Source organism: Physeter macrocephalus, unplaced genomic scaffold (assembly GCF_002837175.3).
Source record: "Physeter macrocephalus isolate SW-GA unplaced genomic scaffold, ASM283717v5 random_1928, whole genome shotgun sequence".
NCBI classification, from domain to species: Eukaryota; Metazoa; Chordata; class Mammalia; order Artiodactyla; family Physeteridae; genus Physeter; species Physeter macrocephalus.
The window spans coordinates 17,487-17,926 of record NW_021147214.1 but is presented as its reverse complement, the minus strand read 5'-3'; positions in this window follow the sequence as shown (position 1 = coordinate 17,926).

Here is a 440-nt window from a genome sequence, read left to right as displayed (position 1 = left end):
CATAATGAGTGATTTAGGTACGATGATTCTAAGAGAAATAAGTCACAGACATAAGGAAACGTATCATAAGATATCACTTATAGAGGGAATGTAAAAATCGCTACACATGAACTGAATTACAAAACAGAACAGAGTCACACATTTAGAAAACACACTTATGGCTGCTTCAGGGGAAAGGTGAGGTGGGGTGATGCATAAAACAAGAGTATGAAATTAGCACCGATACCGTTCCATAAACCAAACATGTAATAGACAAGACCTACTCATTGCTCACTGAACTGGACTCAACACACCCTATTCACCTGAGAAAAATATATCTGCGTAGTAAGAATCTTAAAAATATTTATTGATATCTCTCTGTAAGTGAATCAAGTGGGTGTAAAGGGGCATAAACACAGCATTGAAAATCAGCTACACCCCATTATAACTATAAATTACAA